Consider the following 12668-nt stretch of genomic DNA (forward strand, 5'->3'; position numbering starts at 1 on the left):
TATGCGACTTTTTGATCGCTTTTTATTACAATTTTTCTGGATTTGATGTGACCACAAATGCGCAATATCCCAGACAGGGCCGATTCTAGCCATTCTGCCGCCTGAGGCGAAAATTAAAATGGCGCCCCCCCCCAATAATTAGTGATCAACTGCACACATACATAAATATACTAGCAGCAATTATACCACACATATAGGTATATATTAGCTATAAATATACCACACACATAAAAATATACCAGCAGTCACTGTATGACACATAAACATATATGGCGGCAGTGTATGTACTGCATAGTAGGTGCCAGCTGTGTGTATACTGCATGCAAACACATGTACCAGCTGTGTGATCAGTTACCATCACTCCCCCTGTCTCTGTGCCTTAGGCCATGTGCACACTATGTATAACACCGGCCGTTCTGTGACCCAGCCGGATCACAGAGCGGCTGGTATCACTGAAGATCATCAAGTCACTGCAGTATCGGCTGGATGATGTTCATTCTTTCTGAATTTGGGTGCGGGCCCACCCATGTGCGCCCACATCTGAATTCACCGCTGCACACAATGGAGCGTATGGCCAGAGCCACACACTCCATTGTGTGAACTAACAGGTTCTCTGCGGCCGGTATTCAATGAATGAGATGGAGAGATGATGATGAACTATAAAGCATGGGATCCGCATAATCGCTGTACCCTCACCATGCTTTATAAGTCACCTCCCTTGATCAAATGCAGTCATCCTCCAGAGTGCCCAGTAGAGGATTACTGCATTTGATCAGGGGAGGTGACCTATAACGCATGGTGCCCCCTGTAATGGTGGACATCACCTAATACCCCCAAACACCATCTTTGTTGGTGATACTGACCTCCTAATAGAAAATACCCATACCCTTCCCTCAGCAAAGACTCACTTTACCAGTCAGTCACCCCTACCACCCCAAACACACAGCACCTAGAAACACTGCATACCCACCGCAGCATATATCTACTGTATAATACACACATGCACATTCACACACACATGTTTACACATGCACACACACACACACATTTACACACACACATTTACACACACACTTACGCAATTCACCCCAGAGGGGAGGGGGGCACAGGACAGGCAGCACACACAGAGGGGAGGGGGGCACAGGACAGGCAGCACACACAGAGGGGAGGGGGGCACAGGACAGGCAGCACACACAGAGGGGAGGGGGGACAGGACAGGCAGCACACACAGAGGGGAGGGGGGCACAGGACAGGCAGCACACACAGAGGGGAGGGGGGCACAGGACAGGCAGCACACAGCTCTGCAGGGTCAGTTTCCTGGTCTTCTCACTGTTATGACCTCTGCAGGCTGCCGTGCTGAGTCCCCTCCTCCTCCTGCTTCCAGTCCGGACGCTCAGGCAGCACACAGTGGAGGAAGCACAGGGATCACATGCTCCACTGTTTGCTTTGGAGATAAGGCAGCCGGGACCCAGATAAGGCAGCAGGAGGGGGTCCTGTAACACTGCTGGGCGGCTGTTAAGTCAGAAATGACTTAACTACAATGACAGGGCAGGATAGTGCCGCCCCCTCAGGGACCTCGGAAGCTGCCGCCTGAGGCAGGATCCTCACTCTGCCTCATGGTAGGAACGGGCCTGATCCCAGAAACACAACATATATTTTACTAGGGCTTCTCTTTTCAAAATGCATGAATGACAGAAGCAGCTGCCCCAAAAAGTCCGGCATTTTCTCTACAAACAAATTGAAGGCGAATAGAATCTTTTGTATGTTACATTTGAAGGGCTTATTGAGTAGCACAGTAGTCACTTGGAAGGGTGTTTCAATCTTAATTGCCAGTTTCCCTGGTGGTCTAGTGGTTAGGATTCGGCGCTCTCACCGCCGCGGCCCGGGTTCGATTCCCGGTCAGGGAAAGATATGAATTTTTTTCTTTTCTTGTTTGTATACACCAGGGGTCCTCAACTGGCCGGACCCCGGCTGCGGCGCTGCTCCCTGCACAGTAAGTATCTACGAGCGCTCATAGATACCGAGCGGCAGCGGCAGCAGCACTGACAGAGAGGAAGCCATTGGCTCCCTCCCTGTCAGTCACCTCTTACTGGCCGCAGCGGTCACAAGAGGCCGCGCTCCCCCTCTGGTGTCAGTGCCGAGTGACGTTCCTGCGCCGGCGGGGAGAGCGGCCTCTAGTGACCGCTGCAGTGCGGCCACAGGAGGAAGAGAAGAGGACGCCCAGGACTTAGGTGAGTATGGGAGGGGGGGAGCGCACAGGGGGCTATATACAGGGGAGGGAGCACAGGGGGGCTATATACAGGGGGAGAGAGCACAGGGGGGCTATATACAGGGGGAGAGAGCACAGGGGGGGCTATATACAGGGGGAGAGAGCACAGGGGGGCTATATACAGGGAGAGAAAGCACAGGGGGGCTATATACAGGGGGAGAAAGCACAGAGGGGCTATATACGGGGAGAAAGCACAGGGGGGCTATATACAGGGGAGGGAGCACAGGGGGGCTATATACAGGGGGAGAGAGCACAGGGGGGGCTATATACAGGGGGAGAGAGCACAGGGGGGCTATATACAGGGGGAGAGAGCACAGGGGGGCTATATACAGGGGGAGAGAGCACAGGGGGGCTATATACAGTGGGAGAGAGCACAGGGGAGCTATATACAGGGGTAGAGAGCACAGGGGGGCTATATACAGGGGGAGAAAGCACAGGGGGGCTATATACAGGGGGAGGGAGCATAGGGGGGCTATATACAGGGGGAGGGAGCACAGGGGGGCTATATACAGGGGGAGAAAGCACAGGGGGGCTATATACTGGGGGAGAGAGCACAGGGGGGCTATATACAAGGGGAGAGAGCACAGGGGGGCTATATACAGGGGGAGGGAGCACAGGGGGGCTATATACAGGGGAGGGAGCACAGGGGGGCTATATAAAGGGGAGGGAGCACAGGGGGGCTATATACAGGGGGAGAGAGCACAGGGGGGCTATATACAGGGGGAGAGAGCATAGGGGGGCTATATACAGGGGGAGGGAGCACAGGGGGGCTATATACAGGGGGAGAAAGCACAGGGGGGCTATATACTGGGGGAGAGAGCACAGGGGGGCTATATACAAGGGGAGAGATCACAGGGGGGCTATATACAGGGGGAGGGAGCACAGGGGGGCTATATACAGGGGAGGGAGCACAGGGGGGCTATATACTGGGAGAGAGCACAGGGGGGGGGGCTATATACTACAGGGAGAGAGAGCACAGGGGGGCTATATACTACATAGTAACATAGTAAATAAGGTTGAAAGAAGACAAGAGTCCATCAGGTTCAACCTAGGGAAACCCTACTGTGTTGATCCAGGGAAGGCAAAACCCCCCATGAGGCAGACGACAACCGCCCCACCACAGGGAGAAAACTCCCCCCCCCCCCCCCCGACTCCAGTGGCAACCAGAACAATCCCCGGATCAACGTATCACCGGAAATCTAATGCCCATAACTTGTAATATTATATTGTTCGAGAAAAGCATCTCAACACAGGGGGAGCTATATACTACTAATGCAGTCACCCCCTTTGTACCTAATTTTAAAGGGTTGGTGAGAGAGAAAATGACAGTTTTCCCACTAATAAGCAGCAATTCTGTATGTAAATAGTTCAACAACGTTTGTGAAAAGTAACAAAACACGTTTCCTACTGATGTTCAGCTCAGACCTTCACCTGACAAAAGACCCCGGTAAGTGGACCGTCACTAAAAGTTGTTGAGTACCCCTGGTGTACACCTTTGCCTTGACAGCCGCAGATGCCACTGTCACTCATGTCCTGAAAAGAGAGGGCAGAGAAAAACAAACATGTTTCTGCCCGGTTTCGAACCGGGGACCTTTCGCGTGTTAGGCGAACGTGATAACCACTACACTACAGAAACTTTCATGGGACAGCATGCTTGCTCATTACCATGGATAGTTGTTTAAATATGGAGAAAACTAAAAAGTCAGCTTTGACTTCTTATACAAAATTCTGTTTCTCCTGAGTTATTTTTGCCATTTTAAAGACTTTTTTTTGCCCTCTACTACAGACGTGAAGACGCTGGAAGCCCCCGGAGCAGGGAGGAGGTAAAGTATGCTCCGGACGGAGGGGGATTAATGGCGCTGTCACATACATACTCCCAGCGGGATGTAAATCCTGCTGCGAGTATGTATCCTCATTGAAAGTAATCGGCATAGGATCCGCAGATTTCCGTGCGAATTCGCAGCGTAAAATCCGCTGCGGATCCATCCGTGTCAATTTACCCTTAAACCTCCCTGAATCTCCCAGTACTCACTGGCTATTAAACTAGATTTCTAGCATGCTCATTACTTTCTATATCTGTTACCTGCTTTGTTATCTGGCTTTCTTTGGATTCCGTTTTTGTACTTTGCTGCCCGTTTGGTTTTGACCTGGCTTGTCCACTATCTTTATCTGTAAATCTGTCCTGTCTGTGTTTTGTGTTTTTCATGTATGGCAAGTTAGGGACTGTCGCCCAGTTACCCACAGTCACCTTGGGCTGCTGGAGGCAAGTAGGCAGGGACAATGGGCAGGCTCCATTGTAGTTAAGTTTAACAGGATTATTCCGTAGTGTGAGCGGGCCCTGCAGCAGCTCCCTCCTCCCCTCTCCACAGAATTCTGACTCTACCAGTGAATTGTGTGAGCGATAGAGTGCAATGCATGAAGAACACAGTCTCATAAGTGCAGAAAGATAAACTTTTCTGTACTAACATGTATTTCAAAGTTTTTTTTTTAAATCTAGGCTGATAGGGGGAGATTTATCAAAGGGTGTAAAATTTAGACTGGTGCAAACTACCCACAGCAACCAATCACAGCTCAGCTTTAGGCAGTGCTGAAAGGAAAGCTGAGCTGTGATTGGTTGCTGTGGGCAGTTTGCACCAGTCTAAATTTTACACCCTTTGATAAATCTCCCCCGTAGTGTTGACTTGTGTGAACATTACCGAAAGAGGAGTTTTGAATATTGTCTTACCTCATATCAGCAACAAATCTGTTCATGCAGAAGTTTCTGTAGTGTAGTGGTTATCACGTTCGCCTAACACGCGAAAGGTCCCCGGTTCGAAACCGGGCAGAAACACATTTTCTTACCGTCTAATGTTCCATTTTAAAACATATGAATGGCGGAAGCAGCTGGCGTCACCTGTCATCTGTCTGAACAGAAACTGGAACAAAAACAACAAAAACATGAGTTTAACAAAACAACTAATAAACTTACATTTTAAAATGCTGCTTAGACAGAACAGCAAGTGCAGGCTGCACTTATAGAAGACATAGAAGCTGGCAAGGGGTTAACCGCACCCATGTACATCTCCCAGAATCTAGGAAGATCAGCAAGATACATTAACAAAGATTCATGAAAATAGGCAAAGCAGCCAGCAAACCACTTGTCCAGTTCCATGCAGGATAGGAAAAAAGGCAGGGTGGGAGGGGCCTAGATGACCCCATAAAACATGGATGGGGAACCTTCGGCCCTCCAGCTGTTGCAAAACTAAAATTCCCATCATGCCTGGACAGCAAAAGCTTAAGCTTTGGCTATATAGGCATGATGGGAGTTGTAGTTTTGCAACAGCTGGAGGGCTGAAGGTTCCCCATCCCTGCTTTATAGGATGTGTGGCTTTATTTAATTAATGTTATTTTTCCCATTCGATAATTCTTTTTTATTGCTCCATTATAAATAAAAATTTGGCATTATGCATATTCATGCCAGTTATACAATAGTGATATACAAATAATGTACAAACATTAATGCGTGTAAACAATTTGCACAATAATCACATTGCCAAACAAGAAAGTGTGAAAGGACTGTAAAGCAATAAGTCTTTTTTTGCTTTTTTCCTGCTCCAAAACCTATAGAGCACCCCCCCCCCCCCCCCCCCTCGACCTAACCACATATGGGTTCCTACAAGTCTGCAATAGAATTTGCCTCAATAAGCCTGGAGGAGTGTCTAATCAACACTCCTAAATGGTTTCAAACTTTCAGACGCATTTTCTTTTGATATACACCCCCCCCCCCAGCCTGGCCGGTCTATCACGGTGGGGGTGGCATCGGCACCATCTTTCCCCAGGACACTGATGGCGATGACCCGGAAAGCTGAATTTAGCTGCTATATGCTGATCTGTATTGATCAGCATAAAGCAGCGATCATCAGCACGGGAGGGGTTAATCACCCCCGGGCCGACGAGCAGAGATGGCCTGCTATACATTATAGCAGGCCATCTTCGGGATCGGGAAAACATCGGGCGTAAATGTACGTCCATTTGCGTTAAAGCCCACCCTGCGGGGCCGTACATTTACAACCCGATGTGGTTAAGGGGTTAAAGAGTCACTGTCGTATTATTATTATATTTTTTTTTTTTTTTGCAGAAATCAATAGTGCAGGCGATTTTAAAAAACTTTGTAATTGGCAAATATGCAATTATTTCCATTCAAAAAGCCTTTTCTTAGGTCCCCCCCCCCCCCCCCCCCTCCTCTTTTCCATTCACGGCAAAATATCAGTAAATTGTGACTTTTTTGCATCAGACACAACCCTGTCTGTTCTATAGAGAGGGGAGGGGGAGTTAGTCGGCAGCAGAGAGCAGAGAACAAAGGATTACACAACATAGAGGTGGGAGACAGTGGTATTCAGAGGTCTGAGAGGTCAGTGTTGACTGTCAGAGGAGATAGCCGGGTGATTAACTGTACTTTAACTCTTTGCTGTCCTGTTTTGGTGCCTCATCTTCAAACTGCTTTTTCATGATAAAAATGCATTTTTCGGCTAATAAACCCAATTACAAAGTTTCTTAAAATCGCCTGTACTATTGATTTCTGCAAAAAAAATATTTGAACGACAGTGACACTTTAAAGTATCACTGTTGTTATAACTTTCAAAATCTAAATCAACAGTAGATATGATATAAAGCAAGTCGGCAATATTCATTCATTATTTTTTTGTTGTTATGCTGTAAAACAAAGGTATACTTACCAGAAATCCAGGTCCAGTCTCCTGCAGGCAACTTTATAACAGCAATACTTACTGTACCCAGGTCCAGTCTCCTGAAGACTGCTATATAACAGCTGTACCTACTGTATCCAGGTCCAGTCTCCTGAAGGCTGCTATATAACAGCTATACCTACTGTATCCAGGTCCAGTCTCCTGAAGGCTGCTACAGTATATAACAGCTATACCTACTGTATCCAGGTCCAGTCTCCTGAAGGCAGCTATATAACAGCTATACCTACTGTATCCAGGTCCAGTCTCCTGAAGGCAGCTATATAACAGCTATACCTACTGTATCCAGGTCCAGTCTCCTGAAGGCAGCTATATAACAGCTATACCTACTGTATCCAGGTCCAGTCTCCTGAAGGCAGCTATATAACAGCTATACCTACTGTATCCAAGTCCAGTCTCCAGAAGGCAGCTATATAACAGCTATACCTACTGTATCCAGGTCCAGTCTCCAGAAGGCAGCTATATAACAGCTATACTTACTGTATCCAGGTCCAGTCTCCTGAAGGCAGATTTTCTGACTTGTGCTGGTGGAAAAAAAGAGACTAAACACAGGAATTTCGGCCAATACAGAGAGTCACGACTCAATGTGTCCATCAGTCACATGACTACCCCTTTAAAAAGTAGCCACACTTTTATAAAAAAAAAAATTCACGTTTTTGACTATTTATTACATTATTTTTGTTCACCTCAGTATAATTGATAACACATTACTGACATCTGGTGGCCAAGCAGTAAATGCTTATACTCTACAGAGGCAGTGAATGCTTAATATCATAATAATTGTACTGTTTGAGACAAGATAAGCAGCCTACACACTAGCAAAACCACAAAATGAGACACAAGGCACAACTTTCATGAATTCTATCAGAACACAAACATAAGGGCCAACCACACACAGCAGGAAGTTTCTGTAGTGTAGTGGTTATCACGTTCGCCTCACACGCGAAAGGTCCCCGGTTCGAAACCGGGCAGAAACACTTCACATTTTTTACTTCGGCTTCTCTTTTTAAGACACGAGTGGCAGAAGCAGCTGCCGATTACAAGTTATGCATTTGTTACAAAAAATTTAAACATGAATGCAATGTTTTGTTACATTTGTAGGGCTGAAAAAAACTTTTTTCTTTTTACACTTCGTTTCATTTTTCTTTTGTATTGCATTTTTTTTTCTTTCCATAGTGTGCTCCGAGTTACTTCTTCATTTATATGTATTTTTTGTTACCCAAAGTGATAATAAAACTAACAGTGCCAGCACACAAGCCTCCCCATTCCCTTTATTAGCAGTAGCACCATTTTTAGTGTTCTTTATAGCTATATAGACACAAACAAATTATTAATACTTAATACAGCACTGAGCGATCAGATCATTGCTGTATTACTCTGGTCTGCGCAGCGCAGGGAAAAGGGCAGATCATACATTTAAATGCAGCTTTCAGTTTTGACACCTGCATTTAAATGTATAATTAGCGGGCATGGCAATGAGACCGAGCTCACTTATAGCCACGGTCCCAGGTTCAGAGCGTGGTTGCCGTGCGACCCCTCTCTGAAGCCCCCCTCCCGCATCAGGACGTAAATGTACTGACTGATGCGGGAAGGGGTATTCCTCCTAAATTATTATTGCAGCTTTAGGCCAGATTCACACAGCATGAGCCACCAGCCGTTCTGTGACCCGGCCGGTGTCATTGAAGATCATTCCGGCCGGTACTGCAGTACATTGCAGTTCAATGAACAGCCGTCGCACAAAACTGACATGTCAGTTTTCCGTGCGGCCACTTGCAATCCCGGACGCAGCGTATACTATGTGTATATTCTCCAGCCAGGATTCCATTTATTAAATAGAACGCATCTTTTGAATTAGTCATGGCCGTTGTAACAATTTGCAACAATGGCCGTGATTAATTAAAAAAATATGTTGTGTGAACATGGCCTTAAACAGTATGTAGCAATCTCTATAAAGTTGTAATTGGCTCTAATTACACATTTTGCCCCATTACGATCCTCTGCAACATCACTCACTTCCATGAGTGTGCTAGAAATCAGTAGCGGGGTATCCACTCTGTCTCTCTCCTGCTCCTCCCATTGGAGACGTGGATCACATGTCCTCCATTGTTGCATTGGTCTGGCTTACCTAGTTAAAAGCCTGCCCACTACTGAGAATTAGTTCGCTTTGGATGCGCATGCGCTCATGCCAGGCAATCACAGAGTGTCTTAACTCAGCGTGGTCTCAATGCTTTTTATGTGCCAACACAATGAAGAAAATTTATAAACTAGCACTGGTGGGCAGGACGACCTAGAAAACGCGGGAGACGTCAAGAAAGGTAATAACACCACATGACAAAGTTATTTAACCTTGTCATGTGGTATTAGATTAAAAAATTTAAAAAAAAGCTAAGCACTAACGCTTTAACAGTTTTGGGTCTTTGTACAGAAATGTGCCTTGACGACAGCAGATGCCACCGTCACTCATGTGTCCTGAAAACAGATGGCAGGGAAAAACAAAATGTGTTTCTGCCCGGTTTCGAACCGGGGACCTTTCGCGTGTTAGGCGAACGTGATAACCACTACACTACAGAAACTTCTGCATTTATGCTAGGTTTCTCACATGATCATGTACATCAGTTTAACTATGGGCACAATAGAAAAATTTCCCTTTGACCACTCACATGGAACTCTTTTTCCTCGGTTATTACTTTCTTAAGGCCCTATTACACCAACAGATCTGACGACAGATTATCTGCCAAAGATTTGAAGCCAAACCCAGGAGTGGATTTGAAAAGAGGAGAAATCCAAAAATATATAGAAAAACAAATAGTTCTTACCCTGATTGCTTAACCTGGGGCTATATGGGTAGAACAGGGGCATCCATCGAGAAACAGTCACATAAAATTAATTTCGTTCAATAACCGTATTCCCACATACAAGACCATCATCTGCAATCGATGTCACAGGTGACCAATTATCTAGAAGTTTCTGTAGTGTAGTGGTTATCACGTTCGCCTAACACGCGAAAGGTCCCCGGTTCGAGACCGGGCAGAAACATTTTTTTTTTCTAATGTTTGTTTTTAAAATATATGAATGACAGAAGCAGCTGGTGTCAAGTCAATTGGGCAGAAGCTATACATATACATATATATATATATTTATTTATTTATTTTGGAACATAATAGGTAACACAAGGAGATATGCAGCTCCGTATGCCTAGTTGCAGCACCAGCTATTTTAAGAGATTTGTCTGGAAGAAGTTTCCAATTCATCTAAATTTTGGGGGGAATTCAGAACATATTTGATTAGTGCGGAATCATGCTGCTGTAATGATAAGTATGTGATCTTTGGAGTCTGACTGTTTAATCAACAATATATACAGTGTATAAATAATATATACAGTAATCAACAATACATACAATATATATATATATATATATATATATATATATATATATACACAGTAATCACTAAAAACATAACAGTTTATAAACTGTTACAGAGAAGAAACTGCTAAATCTTACATGGAATTTGAAAAATTTTAATGAGACAAACCTACAACCACGCATTGGTAGAGTGAGGTATAATGCTGCCAATATCAATCAGTCCTGAACACTGTCTATAAACACACACACAGCCCTTTCCAAGCAGGTGTTTGGTGCGGTGACTGTGTGCGTATTTGCGTGCAAGGATGGTAGGAAGTATGCTTGTGTGTGCACTTCTTTAAGCAGCTACATGGTGCGAATTTGTATGTATGTGTGCAACAATGTAGTGAACATGTGTATGTATTTGTGCGAACTAGAGATGAGCAAACCTCTAGCATGTTCAGGTTTGACAGAACACGTACTCTCTGCATTTGATTACTGGTGGCTGAAGAAGCTGGATGCAACCCTATGGCTGCACCCAACCCCCCTTTGGTCACTGGTAATCAAATGCAGGGAAGTCTGGTTTGGAAAAACCCGAACATGCTTGAGATTCGCACATCTCTTTTGCATACTTAAAGGGGTTATCCACCTTAAATCAAAAAAATTAAATGCTAGCTGGTCTTACTCACCAAGTCCCCCTGAGTATTTTGAGCCGTCTTCTTTCTTTCTAGCTGCTGCCGTTCCTGAGTTACACGTTTTTTTTTAAAGCTGATCTATAACCAAGATAGAAAACTACATTTCCCATCATGCATCTCCCTGATTGGTCTATTTGCCATTGATCCATTCGCCCCCTTAGCTTTCTTCCCTGCCCACTGCTGTCATTACTATTGCACAGTAAACACAGGACTGTTTTTTTTCACTGATTTTGCATCACATCACCTCAGTATCTATTCCATACTAGCTGATGATGTAGCAGAGCTGGCGCACGCATGGTGCAGCTATGTGCTGCATAATGGGCATCTGTTTACCGGGGTGGGGGGTGTATTGTAGGTTTAGAGCTCTGCTTTCTGAATGCGAATGAAAACATTCTAGTTCAATCCAGAACATTCATAACACTTACAATATACAGAGCTGAGACACGAAGATGGGTAAATATGCCTACATTCACTGACAGCAAGCAGAGATATAACTATATCTTTTCATATTACAGAAACCTAGGCTCAGGGACACATGCAAGTCTATGGAATCAGCACAGGTGCATGGAGATGATGCTGATTATGTCTCCTAGGGGTTGGGTTACCAAGTTAATAGACAGCTAACCTGTCCCCCAGAGAGATCACATATCCTATGACTATAAAGAGAGGGAGGAAAAGGGAGCTGAGCATGGTCAGAATGGACCCAGAGTGGAGGATTTTACACATCGAGAGCTGATTAAAAAATGAGAAAAAAAACAGGGAAAGGGAGCAAGATAGGTTATACATGTACTGTATATTAGACATAGGGTAGTATTGGGAAGGGGGTTTGTTCAGAATATTGTTTTTGTTACCCAGATAACCCCTTTAATAGTCCCGCAGGACAATAAAGAAAACACTGGAGTGAGGATTATGCAATGACATTTTGGGTGTATTCCTAGGAAGCAGCTAAAATGTCTCAACTTTGAAGAAGTAATTGTTAGCAAGTAAATGGAAAGTGTACACCAGAAGTAAAAAAAAAAAAATCTATAGGGGGTGCACAAGCTGCTGATGTGAGCAAATCCTGGGAGCAGACCACAGAGCCGGTTCCACTTTCCAATAACTGTTTATTTCTGGACACACATTACAGCTACAATAGTAAGAGGTAAGTTATAATATCTCCGCTCTATATCACAGAACCTCACAAAAATGGGAGGAAATCATTCATGGAGGACACCAGTATGTACCCCAGGATCACATAAATAGAGGTAAAACTCCTGAGTACATGTGTATGTCATTTATGAAAGCTACGGGAAGAACCCGCCTGGTTTTCCCACAGCAACCAATCAGAGCTTTGCCATGTAAATATCAAAGCTGTGTTGTGATTGGTTGTTACTGGCTTTTTTTCTAGGACAACTTTGATAAATATTGGTCAGGATCCCCAAGACAAGGAGCATTTATTTCGGGGTTATCAAGGGAAAATAATAAATAAGGTATACTTACCTTCTCCGCTTCCCCACAGATGCTGGTCAGTTTATTATAGGTTTCTGTGACACATTGGCCACTGCGGGGTTCTGCCTCAGTCAGTGATTGGCTGAGCAGGCCAGTTCCTGTGGGGTCAGGACGTCACAGGAACCTGGAA

The 12668-nt window shown here is 45.1% G+C and overlaps 1 protein-coding gene and 6 non-coding genes across 9 annotated transcripts in view; 4 read left to right on the top strand and 3 right to left on the bottom strand.

Moving 5' to 3' along the window:
• The first annotated feature begins 1835 nt into the window (after positions 1-1835).
• Positions 1836-1907, top strand: TRNAE-CUC (transfer RNA glutamic acid (anticodon CUC)). The gene has a single exon. It is a non-coding gene; the product is annotated as a tRNA-Glu (tRNA).
• A 1925-nt stretch (positions 1908-3832) lies between these two features.
• Positions 3833-3905, bottom strand: TRNAV-AAC (transfer RNA valine (anticodon AAC)). The gene has a single exon. It is a non-coding gene; the product is annotated as a tRNA-Val (tRNA).
• A 1121-nt stretch (positions 3906-5026) lies between these two features.
• Positions 5027-5099, top strand: TRNAV-AAC (transfer RNA valine (anticodon AAC)). Its single transcript has one exon. It is a non-coding gene; the product is annotated as a tRNA-Val (tRNA).
• Positions 5100-7915: 2816 nt separating this feature from the next.
• TRNAV-CAC (transfer RNA valine (anticodon CAC)) lies at positions 7916-7988 on the top strand. Its single transcript has one exon. It is a non-coding gene; the product is annotated as a tRNA-Val (tRNA).
• A 1523-nt stretch (positions 7989-9511) lies between these two features.
• On the bottom strand, positions 9512-9584 carry TRNAV-AAC (transfer RNA valine (anticodon AAC)). The gene has a single exon. It is a non-coding gene; the product is annotated as a tRNA-Val (tRNA).
• A 390-nt stretch (positions 9585-9974) lies between these two features.
• On the top strand, positions 9975-10047 carry TRNAV-AAC (transfer RNA valine (anticodon AAC)). The gene has a single exon. It is a non-coding gene; the product is annotated as a tRNA-Val (tRNA).
• A 2086-nt stretch (positions 10048-12133) lies between these two features.
• Positions 12134-12668, bottom strand: part of CHCHD5 (coiled-coil-helix-coiled-coil-helix domain containing 5) — a 5248-nt gene continuing 4713 nt past the window's right edge. For all 3 annotated transcript variants that reach the window (XM_069946277.1, XM_069946285.1, XM_069946293.1), the window contains one exon: positions 12134-12668. This exon is cut by the window's right edge and continues 580 nt beyond it. The gene's annotated coding sequence lies outside the window, so the exon portion shown is untranslated.

This window comes from Dendropsophus ebraccatus, chromosome 1 (assembly GCF_027789765.1).
Source record: "Dendropsophus ebraccatus isolate aDenEbr1 chromosome 1, aDenEbr1.pat, whole genome shotgun sequence".
NCBI classification, from domain to species: domain Eukaryota; kingdom Metazoa; phylum Chordata; class Amphibia; order Anura; family Hylidae; genus Dendropsophus; species Dendropsophus ebraccatus.